Here is a 12,838-nt window from a genome sequence, read left to right as displayed (position 1 = left end):
AAATGCCCCATATGTGAATCTAAACTGTTTTTAGGGCGCAGGGCTCAGAAGGGAAGGACTTAGCATGTGGCTTTATGTACAAGCTGTGCGAAGTACATCAGGGTAAAACGTCAGGGCAATAAAAAAATTAAAATTTCAGGGACGTGTGGTAGATCTTAAAACACTCATTTATACAGAGGCCGGGTTGTGTGGGGCACGTTTCACACTGGTATCTGGTGTCTTCTCTTATCCCCTGTTTGTAGCACACTCTGCACCTCTTTTGGGTCCTTCCCTTCGTCGCAGTGGAGGGAATTTCACTGAGAAAATGCTGCCCTGGTACAATTCTTGTGGCCTCGCTTCCAGAAGTACTGGGCCTCTCCCCCACCTCCTGGTCCCCAAATATTAGGTCCTTGATAACTTCCTCTTGAAATTCAAGGAATGTCCCCCTGTGGCCTGCACCTCGGAACAGCACGTAGGCATTATACAGTGCCATCTGTACGAGGTGCACGGCCAGTTTTTTGTACCACACCCGTGTTTTCCGCATGGCTCTATAGGGCTCCAGTACCTGGTCTGATAGATCGACCCCTCCCATGTACTTATTATAGTCGAGGACGCAGTCTGGTTTGGGGGTCTCTGCACTGGTACCTCGTACTGGGCAGGGGGTACTGCTGTGGCCGTGTATTGTCGTCAACATAAGGACATCCCTCTTGTCCTTATATTTAACGCACAATACATTGTCGCTGCATTGGGCCCGGCTCTCACCCCTTCTGAGCAGTTGCCCAAGCAGCGTCTTAGGGAGGCTTTTTTGATTTTTCCGAACAGTGCCACATGCCACTGTTCCTCTGGAAGCGAGGCACTGAAACAGGGGGACACTGGTATAAAAGTTATCCAGGTACAGATGGTAACCCTGGTCTAATAGTGGGTGCACCAGTTCCCACACTATTTTCCCTGTTACTCCCAGCACGGGGGGGCATTCTGGGGGCTCAATTTTAGTGTCCTTCCCCTCGTAAATACGGAACTTGTGGGTGTACCCTGATGTACTTTCGCACAGCTTGTACAACTTCACACCATACCGTGCCCGCTTACTGGGCAGGTACTGGCGGAATTTTAGCCTCCCCTTGAAGTGTACCAGGGACTCGTCTACTGCAATGTTTATCTGTGGGGCATACGCCTGGGCAAACTTGGCGTTAAAATGGTCTATTACGGGCCTGATCTTATACAACCGATCGTAATTGGGGTGATCGCTGGGGGGGCACAGCTTGTTGTCATTGTAGTGCAGAAATTTTAAAATACACTCAAAGCGCGTCCTCGACATCGCCATGCGGAACATTGGGGTGTGGTACAAAATATCGGTAGACCAGTACGCCCTGATTGTTGGCTTCTTTATTAGCCCCATGGTTAGTATAAGCCCCCAAAATTTTTGTATCTCTGGTGCATCCACAGGGGTCCACTTATCGGGTCTGGCATAGCTGGAGGTGGGATTTTGTTAAATAAAATTCTGGGCGTACAAATTAGTCTGGGTAACAATGTGGGCAATGAACTCTTCTGAAAAAAAAAACTTGAAGAAGTCCTTCCCTCTGAGCCCTTCCGGATCAAATTGAATCCCTGGGTTCCCAATAAAATCAGGGATCTGGGGTCTGTAATCTTCCGGGGTACTCCAGTGAGCATCTGATGCATTGGGGTCAGTGGCGGTCCTTGGACGCCTTCTCGGGGGTGCAGGGAGCTCAGACTCGCTGGATGAGGATGAGGAGTCGGAGAATGCCAAAAAAGTGGGGTCGTCATCACCACTACCTGAGTCCGAGTCTGATGCAATGATTGCATACAGTTCCTCTGAAGTGTACCTCCTGCGGGCCATATTTATATAAAATGGGGCACACGGGGAAAAAGTTTTATTAGATGGGACACTGCGGGATGGGGTGACCACGGGACGGGGGTCGGAAACTTATGTGGTGTATTCACGTAAGTGTTTTTTTTTTTTTCTTTTTTTTTTTTTTTACACAGACGAATACACTGACACAACACGGACTAACGACACACTACACACTAGACGGACTAACTAAACGCTACACTAACTAATAACGGGTGACGGGACAGGTAACGAAATGGGAACAACAGGAACTTTTTTTTTTTTTTTTTTTTTTTTTTTACACAGACGAATACACTGACACAACACGGACTAACGACACACTACACACTAGACGGACTAACTAAACGCTACACTAACTAATAACGGGTGACGGGACAGGTAACGAAATGGGAACAACAGGAACTTTTTTTTTTTTTTTTTTTACACCAAGGGATACACTGACTACACGCTGCGCTACACTACACTGCTGATCGCACGCTACAGCTCACTCACTACACTTCTGATCACACACTACAGATCCCTCACTCACTACACTACACTGCACTTCTGATCACTCACTCCACTCTGCTACACTACACTGCCTGATCAATCACTCACTACACTCACTACACTACACTGCCTGATCAATCACTCACTACACTCACTACACTACACCACACTGATCACTAACACTCACTCCACTACACCACACTGATGACTAACTCCTCTCCACTACACTGATCACTAACTCCACTCTGCTACACTACACTCCACTACACTACACTCCACTCCACTCCACTACACTACACTACACTACACTCACTCCCTGCCTAATCTACACTCTAATCGCACTTTATATTCAGAAAAAACACAGTAGGTGCTCTCTGTACAAGCACCGGAAACACACTGCGGTGCTTGCACATGGAGCCCCTACTGTAAACAGCGCGAAGTCCGCTGCTGCGCTGTGATTGGTCAGGGAGTTTTTCCCTGACCAATCACAGCGATCGTGGGGGAGGGACCGCTCTGATTGGTCCTCAGCCCGGACGCAGCACTTGTCTGCTGACTATGTCAACAGACATCACTGCTGTGTCGCCGCGATTGTCACCGCGGCGACACTTTAATGGCATGACGTACCAGGTACGTCATGTTGCGGGAAGTATCCCGCTACCATGACGTACCAGGTACGTCCAGGAGCGGGAAGGGGTTAAAATAAGTATGGTATGAGAAACTTTGTCAAATGCTTTACTAAAGTCAAGATATAGTATATCTACCGCATTTTTTTGATCAACCCAGTCAGTGATACTATCATAGAAGAAAATTATATTTGTCTGGCATGACTTGTTTGTTACAAACCCATGCTGGCTCTGGTTAATTACTGCATTCTCATCCAAGTACTTGCATACATGCTGTTTACATTTATTAAGTTATCGCTTTGCCATTTATGATTGTTGCAGTACACAAAGTATGCATCCATGAACACTAATAGATTTTTTTTGTATCTTGGCTCTCTGTAACATGTATATGATGTATGCATATGTGTTTAATGAATATACTGTAAAGCCCATGATCACATTATCGTTAAACCTTGTGTTTTTCTGTTCCGTCAGAATGCCAGATCCAAAATACAATGTAAAGATAAAGCTCCTTACCTATGAAGAGGCCAGTCTGGCGTCCATTCTGCCCTCCAGTATTTTACGTAGCAAAATAGCACAGCATGCTGAAGTATTTTCTACTAGACCAGTGTGGAGGCTCTGAAAGGGGCCTGTGACACAGATGTGAATAAAGCCTATGGCTTTGTTCATCTGTATCGTTTATCTGTATCGCGATTTCCGTTCATTATGAAAACTGTAATGCAATGCCAGATCCATCAGCGCAGTTTTGAAATGATTGTTAATGTTTGTGTCGTTTTTGCAGGCAAAATTGCTATATTCCAGACAAGCAATCATTTTAAAATGCACAAATTTGCAGCTAATTTGATGTACATGGGGTTGCTTACGATTAATGTGAAATTAGCAACCTCAGCTGCCTTACATTAATGTGGTGTTCACAGGTCACGATTAAATCGCACTTCTGCACTGATTTTTTTAATGAAACCGCAGCAAAAAGTAATGCAAATTGAACAGAATGTGTGAATACATATTAATAATATGAGCCTTGTGTGGTTCAGAGTGTTAAGGCAGCAGAAATGCAGTCCTAAGCTCTGGCTCACAACCTGAAGGTTGTGGGTTCAATCACCGCTTGGTTCAGGTAGCCAGCTCAAGGTTGACTCAGCCTTCCATCCTTCTGAGGTCGGTAAAAAGAGTACCCAGCTTGGTGGGGGATAATAAATTACCTGAAAATGCTGTGAATGAAGTTGGCTCTACACAAATAGCAAGATTTATTTTTTTTAATAATAACCCCACATACCTTACATTAAAACAACCCTCTGGTTTCAGGACAGAATTCTATGCTAGGACCAAAAGGGGTGCGTATATTACCTGCAGTTGTTCTTCTCTGCCAGCTATCCAATCTGCCAGTTCCGGTCCATTTTTTGGCCATCCAAGATGGCCAATGGAGTTGTCAGCCTACCTGATCCCCACAGTGTATTGGTAGTGCTAGACTACTCATGCACTGTATTTGCTCTCTGATTGGCTAGTGCTCCTTATGTGAGGGTCACTGGCCAATCAGACAGCAACGTACAATGTGCATTAGCTAGTTAGAATGCTGTGGTAGTCATATTGGCCAGTCGAACAGCGGACCCGAGGGATGGCAGGGAAGCAAAAACTGCTAGTAATGTCCCACTGCCATCTCAGATTACAGAAGAGAATTTCGTTTCGAAACCGGGCGGTCACTTTAAAAGTTTATTCAGATGATGTGGTAAAATGTCCCTTTTTTTTCTAACATAAATATTATAAAATGCACCATTTTAACAGTTTTGCAGTAATTATAGTGAAAAAAAAAAAGAAAAACACTACTTGACCACATTGTCTAAATAAAGGGATTGTCCACTTCTGAACTATTGACGACCAATGGAGCTTTGAGCTCCATACACACTAACAGTGGCATGGTGAACAATGGATCAGCTGGGCTTCGGTATGGTGGACACTTGCCGATCATCTAGTGATGACCTACTGTATGCAGAGTTTGAGTCATCAATAGTTTAGAAGTGAACAACCCAGTTAACAGGTCATCACACTTTGTTGGAACAAAAAACGAAAGATTAGCAAGGATGCACGCTGGCCCTTTAAGTATGGGGGCATGTGTGTGCATTAACCCTATGCACAGAGTATGGAGACTAGGAGCTGGAAGGGATGCGGCATCTGCTGCATAAAGAATGTGAATGGTGAAGCAGGTGAGCCAAGATGGCGGATGGTAACATTTTGCTTATTTTTGTTCTTTTTCCTATATTGCTTTGGAGGCATTTATGATATTTTTTTTTCTTCCCACTTCTGCTGACATTCTTTGCCAATTACTGAGGTGTAAAGGGGATGGATGTGAACCTTTTAATCTTCTTAGCTTTCCTGTTCTGGGATGGGGCAGTCCTTGCACTGGTGTTGCCATGAGTTTCAGACGATAATCGTTTTCTACCCAGTGGTGGGGTTCCTGGTGAGATAAAGCCCTATAACACTGCGACAGGTTTATGCCATATCTTATAACATTACTGCAAGGAATTATTGCAAGCCTTTTTCTGAGCATGAATTCTTGAGTTTGACCAGTTTAGTCCTACGCTAAATATACAGTATGTGTGTAATATATATGTATATTTATAACCCTCTCCTTCCAAACTAAAAGTATTTGGACACCACTATCAGTAGAATGGATTGCGTCTTATTAGCACGTAATGTGTAAACCATGCTATACAGGATGCAGACCATTGGAGGTGTCAGCCATAGTTTGTGATGGTAAATGTATATTATTAGATATACAGGTTGTCATGCCTTTGGCAGTCTCTGTTCAGTAGGATTGTCTGTACTGTATGAGGTATATGGTATTGCTTTATTTCTGGCATTACTAGATAGACTTTCTGTTAGGGCTCCATCTAGTGGGCTTTTATTTTTTTTTAAAACAAATTTTTATTGAGTTTTCCAAATAATCAGGTTACATACAAACAAGATTGCCGTGATGAAGATGACAAGGCTAAGAGTGCTTATCCTAGCGACAGTTTCTTCAGTAATTTTACATTTTGCAATAAACTACATTGAGAAAACAAATTTTTTCCTTTCAGAAACGATATAAACTAACTTTATCTTGGTGGGCTACATAGGGTGTCCTGGTAGCCTTTGTTCTATATAAACATGTACTAAAACATAACCTAAGTGGGAAGAGGATGGGGGTAGGGAAGGAGAGGGGTAGGTGATGCTATGCGCTTGTTTGTGGGGTTACCCCCCCGGTCTTACTTTGCGGCCGTTGTATCCTACCAGGAGGAGGGTGCCTGTGTTAGGTGCAGTCGGTCTGCCAAGCGTGGTCCACGCCCGTGTCCATCGCACCGTCCGTTCCAACGTCCGGGGCCTCCTTCACGGTACAGTCCAGTTTTTTTTTTGTTTCAGTGTTATGAATGTAGTTACGATTGAGGGTCCGCTGTTTTTAGGCCTTTGTGTTTCCCTGAGGTTCTCGTTCCGGCCCCGGGAGACTCCCGGCGCTGCGAGGCGGGCCTCACTGGGGAATTCTTTTCCACAGCTCCCATTCCTTTAAAAATTTGTCCCGAGTATTAGTTTTCCAACTCGTTAGCTCCTCTAGGTTGTATATTAAGTCTACCCTGTCTCTCCACTGTGCTGTGGTAGGGGGGGATTTTTGTAGCCACCTAGTTGGAATTAGGGCTTTCGCGACGTCTAACAGTAGGGCAATGATTTTATCCTTGAGGGGGTGGAAGTTATCCGTCGGCTTCCATAGGAGCACCATTTCTGGTGTTAGTTTTAAGTTTGGTTTAACGGTTTTGATTGCTCCTTCGATGTCCTTCCAAAAAGAGCCCAATGCTGGGCAGTCCCACCATATGTGTCTGTACGAGCCTGTCGCGGTGTCACATCTCCAGCACTTCTCGTGGGGAGCTAATTTGTGTGTATGTAGCCATTGGGGTGTTCTATACCACCTTGCTAGTATCTTGTAGTGGCTTTCTTGTAGGAGTACGCAGGGGGATAATCCGAAGGCCAGTCTGAGGATGATTTTTGTATCCTCCGCAGAGATGGTGATGTTAAGTTCGCGTTCCCATGAGGTTAGATAGGCGGGCTTATATCCTGTATAGGGGGCGATGTATTTTTTGTGAAGGTTTGAGGTGATCTTATTTTTTGAGGCGCCTTCCAGGTAGAATTTCTCGAATGGTGTTGAGGGCCTAGTCGATTTATATCTCTTGGCAAAGTCATCTATTGTTTTGGTAATCTGCGCTTTTTGTAGGAAGGGGATATTGAAATCTGGGGTTAAAAGCTGAACAGCTTCTCTTGCTCCTAGGTGAATTATGGGTTGTAGGTCTCCTAATTTGATTCCTGCGAACCTCTCCCAGACGCTCCTAGACACCGGGTCTGGCTCAAAACCTAGTAGTTTACCCAGAGTGTCTAGTGGGCATTTATATACTGAGCCTCAGTCTATTTTGTCCTCTGAGGGATTCTGTATCTTTTACCCATGACCTCAGTGACATCAGCTCAGCCCACAGTAGCCATTTTCTGGCACATTCCCTCCATGTCTGGACTGCTCTAGAGACCCTCTGGAAACCTTTATTATCCAGGCTCACAGCAGCATCGTCAGTATGTCAGAACTCCTACCTGAAGTCATACCCTTAACATCCTGTGTATATTATGTTTCCAGTTCCATCATTATACCACTTTCATAGTTTCTAGTCTTATGTGTGTTATTCAGATAGCATAGCATGTGTCCTAGTGTATGCGCATGCACGCTTATCATCTCTCATGACTGTATTACATGCTTCCTGTCTTCTCACATGTATGTAATGTATTCTATGTCCTGCTATGTTAGTGTACATTCCTAAGTGCATTATTTTCTTTGTTCTACAGTTTTACCCCTACCTTGCAATAAAGTTGAAAGCGGACATTGCTCCATCGTCATTGTGTTGCAGGGAAGGTGATCTGCCTGTCTACTTATGCTCCACTCATAGGGAGGACAGAACAGTAAAACGACGGCCCCTCATAGACTGGATATCAGTAAAACGACGGCCCCTCATAGACTGGATATCAGTAAAACGACGGCCCCTCATAGACTGGATATCAGTAAAACGACGGCCCCTTCGCAGGCTGGATAGAGAAACAGGGACTTCTCACAGGCTGGACACAGGGCACCAGCAGTCTAGACAGCAGGATACCAAACCACGCTTAGCGCTATACGCAGAGATACTGCTACAATACGCCCACTACAGTGGTAAGTGTGTAAGCTGGTCTGGAGCGTCACCATGTCAACGTTAGAGACTGAACTGTATGAGACAAGGTCTCACATCTCAGCTAGCTCCAGAAGCTCAAAAGGATCAGTGAGTAGCTCTACAGTCGCCATTGCTCGTGCAAAAGAGGAAGCTGCCAAAATGCGAGTGCATTATGTTGAGCAAGAAAGGCAATTAAAAGTAGAGTAAGCACACATGGAAGCAGCACTGGAAAAACTATCAGTAGAGAAAGAAGCTGCAGCTGCTGTGGCTGAAGCAGAGGCTTTGGAAGAAGCAGCCATCTACGCAAGTGAAAGATTCAGCAACATGTCTAGGGGCAGTTCTGGTCACCAAGACAATTTTCAGCGTACTTCAGACTATGTACAGCTACATGCTAAGTCGGGTGACCACTCGTGCTCAGATCCAGGAGAGGAGTCAAACCTCCAAAAAGAGCTCCGCCAGCAATCGGGAACACAGCAAGTGACCTCAGCAGACCAAATGCCCAACATCAAATTAGATAGCAGTTTGATATTCAGTCGACCCTCAGTACAACCTGAGCTTGAACCAACAAATGTTTGGAGTACCGCGGTCGCCACCAATAAGAAGGAACCTGTAGACTGTAACTATTATCATAGCAGCGTTTCAAAGAATCGCAGTAACTCACTAGGACCTCCACAAAGCAACTTACCTTCAGATCTACCACACAGAGATAAAGGTATGACAGACCTCGTCAAATTCTTTGCACGATGTGAGCTAATAACTAAAGGACTCACAAAGTTTAATGACAGACCTGAAGGCTATAGAGCATGGCGTTCGTCATTCAGAAATATGATCAAAGATCTCGACCTGTCTGTAAGTGAAGAAGTTGACCTCCTAGTCAAATGGTTAGGCAACGAGTCAGCAGAACATGCAAAGCAAATTAGATACATAAGCATTAAAGGGGTTGTCCCGCGGCAGCAAGTGGGTCTATACACTTCTGTATGGCCATATTAATGCACTTTGTAATGTACATTGTGCATTAATTATGAGCCATACAGAAGTTATAAAAAGTTTTATACTTACCTGCTCCGTTGCTAGCGTCCTCGTTCCCATTGAGCCGACTAATTTTCGCCCTCCGATGGCCAAATTAGCCGCGCTTGCGCAGTCCGGGTCTTCTGCTCTCTTCAATGGAGCCGCTCGTGCAGAATGCCGGCTCCGTGTAGTTCCGCCCCGTCACGTGCTGATTCCAGCCAATCAGGAGGCTGGAATCGGCAATGGACCGCACAGAAGAGCTGCGGTCCACGGAGGGAGCAGACCCCGGCGGCCATCTTCAGCAGGTAAGTATGAAGACGCCGGACCGCCGGGATTCAGGTAAGCACTCTCCGTTTGTTTTTTTTAACCCCTGCATCGGGGTTGTCTCGCGCCGAACGGGGGGGGGGGTTAAAAAAAAACAAAAACCCGTTTCGGCGTGGGACAACCCCTTTAACTACCCAAGCAGAGGACTAAAAATGATATGGGAAAGACTGGAGAAGTGTTATGGCTCACCAGAAGTGGTAGAAAACGCACTCTTCAAAAGGATTGAGGATTTTCCTAAGGTTCCCAATAAAGGATTTCAGAAGCTAAGAGAATTAAAGGGGTTGTCCCGCGACAGCAAGTGGGGTTATGCACTTCTGTATGACCATATTAATGTACTTTGTAATATACATCGTGCATTAAATATTGGCCATACAGAAGTTATACACTTACCCCCTCCGGTGCTGGCGTCCCCGTCTCCATGGCGACGATCAAACTTCTTCTCTGGTCGCACGAACAGTCGGGCTTGCGCAGACAGGAATCCCCTTCTGGAAGGTCCTTGCTCACGAGCTGTGTCCTGGCTCCTCCCCCTTCTCAGCATCATCGCGTAGCTCCGCTCCCGTCACATGGTGCCGATCAGCCAATGGAGAAGAACATCCACGGTGCACCATGGGAGAAGACCCGCAGTGCACCTTGGGAAATGACGGCGGCCATCTTGGAAGAGGAATTTTTATAACTTCATGAAACGATCTAACGGTGAGTAGAAACGCTCTTTAAAATCGCTTTCCATGGGTAGATTATCATGTTTGCTTTAGGAGGGGGACTGGGCAGAGAAAAAATTTACAATTTTGCCGTGGGACAACCCCTTTAAGTGATCTGCTGATGGAACTCGAAGTTGCTAAAGGTGAGGGAGACTTGCAAGGTCTCGCATTTTTAGACACAGCACGTGGTGTCAACCCCATTGTACAGAAATTACCTTACAGTCTACAAGAAAAGTGGATTACTCAAGGCTCCAAGTACAAACAACAGCACGACGTCTCATTCCCTCCATTCTCCTTTTTTGTGGATTTCATACGCCAACAATCAAAGACTAGGAATGACCCAAGTTTTGACTTCTCAACATCTGAAACTGCTTACACCAGAACTAACAAACCTGCTTCACTTCGTAACCCGAAAGCTACACCTGTTGCAGTACACAAAACCAGCATATCTGCTGTGCATCCCTTAACAAGAGACCCTTGCAAAGAGTGCCCTCTACATAAGAAGCTCCACCCATTGCAGAAATGTAGAGGATTCAGGGAAAAACCTCTTAAGGACCGGAAAGCCTTTCTCAAGGAAAACCAAATTTGCTACAAGTGTTGTGCCTCAACATCTCATCGGGCGAAACACTATACAGCAAACATCGAGTGTTCAGAATGTCATAGTAAGGAGCACACCATGGCCTTACATCCCGAGCCCGCCCCATGGACTCTCACACCTTCAGACCAGGCTACAGAGCATGGCGGGGAGGAGAAAGTCACAGTACTTCCTGAAGTGTCACCCCACTGTACCCAAGTCTGTGGGGAGGGCCTCAGAGGTAAATCCTGCTCTAAGATTTGTCTTGTTAAAGTTTATCCAATTGGACAGAAAGAAATGTCTGTAAGGTTGTATACCATTCTTGACGATCAAAGCAACAGGTCCCTTGCCAGCTCTACTTTCTTCGACATCTTCAACATCGAAGGACATAGCTCTCCATATTCACTTAAGACTTGCACAGGCGTGACTGAAGAAGCCGGAAGAAGAGCTACTGGTTTTCAAATAGAATCCATGGATGGTGAAACATCCCTGCCTCTACCTAAACTGATAGATTGTAATCAAATTCCAAACAACAGAGAGGAGATTCCAACACCTGAAGCAGCATTACTACATAAGCACTTGAAGACCATGGCCCATCTCATCCCTGCTTTAGATCCTAAGGCTCAAATAGTGCTTCTGCTTGGAAGGGACATCATAAGAGTCCACAAGGTCAGAAAACAGGTAAATGGCCCTCACAATTCTCCATTTGCACAGAAACTAGACCTAGGATGGATCATTGTAGGTGACGTCTGCCTAGGAAATGTCCACAAACCATCCACGGAAAATTCCTATTGCACTAATACACTGGAAAATGGACGTCCATCCTTTTTCCATCCTTGTCCTAACAGGTTCCTGATAAGAGACAAACCTAACAGTATTTCATACTCTGACTCTACGGAAATCGGACCCATTTCTGTGACGAAGACAGAGACAACTTAGGATGCACAGTGTTCCAGAGGACAAAAGACGACCACAAAATCGCCCCCTCTATTGAAGACGAAGCCTTCTTGAACATAATGGAACAAGGCTTTTTCAAAGATGAAACAAACAATTGGGTGACACCACTTCCTTTCAAAACTCAGGGACGCCATCTCCCCGACAACAGAGATCAAGCACTGAAGCGCTTTTTCTCACTCAGACGCAACCTTCTAAGAAGACCAGATATGAGTGAACATTTTTTCACATTCATGGGGAGGATATTTGGAAACGGTCATGCGGAAGTTGCTCCACCTCTAAGAGAAAAGGAGGAACACTGGTACCTGCCAATCTTTGGTGTCTACCACCCTAAGAAGCCAGGACAGATCTGGGTAGTATTTGACTCCAGTTCACAGTGTGAAGGAGTCTCCCTCAATGATGTTCTCATGACCGGACCAGACCTCAATAACACACTATTAGGAGTGCTCATTAGGTTCCGTAAAGGATTAATTTCCATTGTTGCCGACATACAGCAGATGTTTCATTGTTTTCTAGTGAAAGAAGAACATAGGAACTTCTTGAGATTCTTCTGGTTTAAAGACAACGACCAAACCAAAGAGATAATGGAATACCGAATGAAAGTACATGTTTTTGGCAACAGCCCATCTCCTGCAGTTGCCATCTATGGACTCAAAAGGTCTGCCCGAGAAGGTGAAGAAGAATATGGACAAGATGTCAGGCAGTTTGTAGAAAGAGACTTTTATGTGGACGATGGCCTGAAATCACTTCCATCACCAGATGCAGCAATCGACCTACTCAAAAGAACCCAAAGTATACTTGCTTGTTCGAACCTAAAACTCCATAAGATAGCTTCAAACAGCAAGGTTGTCATGAAAGCCTTTCCCACTCAAGATCACGCCAATGACCTGAAGGATCTAGACTTGGCAACGGCCACAATACCCTTGCAGCACAGCCTAGGACTCAACTGGGACCTCAACAACGACACCTTTACCTTTCAGGTGGATCAAAAGCCAAAACTATTCACACAACGCGGTGTCCTTTCTACGATCAACAGCATCTACGACCCGCTTGGGTTTGCAGCTCCCGTGACCATTCAAGGTAAGATGCTGCTCAGAGACTTAATTGCAGATACA

The sequence above is a fragment of the Eleutherodactylus coqui genome, chromosome 6 (genome assembly GCF_035609145.1).
Source record: "Eleutherodactylus coqui strain aEleCoq1 chromosome 6, aEleCoq1.hap1, whole genome shotgun sequence".
Taxonomy (NCBI): domain Eukaryota; kingdom Metazoa; phylum Chordata; class Amphibia; order Anura; family Eleutherodactylidae; genus Eleutherodactylus; species Eleutherodactylus coqui.
This window is presented reverse-complemented; position numbering follows the sequence as displayed.